We start from the raw sequence: 883 nt of genomic DNA on the forward strand, positions 1-883 counted from the left end.
GGAGGATACGCCTAGTGACTATCTGGTGGTAATGAGTTCACCGACTTGGGGTCGGGATCACTAAGCCGGCACAAGGCTACAGCACTAAAGGTCATCATCAACGGGCACAAAATGGTTCTGTTCCCGGACACGGGAGCAGTGTGCTCAATAATCGACACCAGCACAGCACGTAAGCTCGGGATACAGCTAACCGACGAGGTAGCACACATTCGCGGGACTGGGGGGGCAGGCAATGCAAGGAGGCCAGAGGAGGCGTGCACCACATCTGAATGAGACAGAATTCGTCGCACTCTGCGACGGGTTGGAGATAAACAAGAGAGCGTTCATGCGCCCAAGGAATGGGCAGGTGAGATATCGACAATGGCTTCTTCTTGAAGCTGGCCAAATGTGAGTGGCTCCGCGAGGAAATCCCCCTGCTTGGTCATGTCGTAGGGAAGTGCGGCATCAAGCCCCGGCCTGGGAAGGTGGAGGCTTTGAGCACAGTCGCTTCGCCAAAAGACTACAAGCAGTTGAGGTCGCTTTTGGGTTTACTCTCGTTCCACCGAAGGTTCGTGCCAGGATACTCCGACAAGGTGCAGCCCTTACAGGAGCCCATGAACAGCCAAAAGACCCAAAGCTTCACGCGGCGTGACTCCCACGAAGTAGCAATGCGACAGGTAATCGAGGACCTCGTCAATGCTGACTACTTGGTAGCTCCCCACCCGGAAGCGCAGCTTGTACCAAATACCGACGCCAGTCAGTACGCAGTAGGAGCGGTATTGGGCCAGGTCATCGATGGCAGGTTGGAAGTGATCGAGTACGGTAGCAACGAGAGAAAGAGAGTTGCGGGCGGTCAAATACTTTGTGACCAAGTGGTACCCTTACGTACGGCTAAGACCCACCC

This window comes from Gregarina niphandrodes, assembly GCF_000223845.1.
Source record: "Gregarina niphandrodes unplaced genomic scaffold scaffold00095, whole genome shotgun sequence".
NCBI classification, from domain to species: domain Eukaryota; phylum Apicomplexa; class Conoidasida; order Eugregarinorida; family Gregarinidae; genus Gregarina; species Gregarina niphandrodes.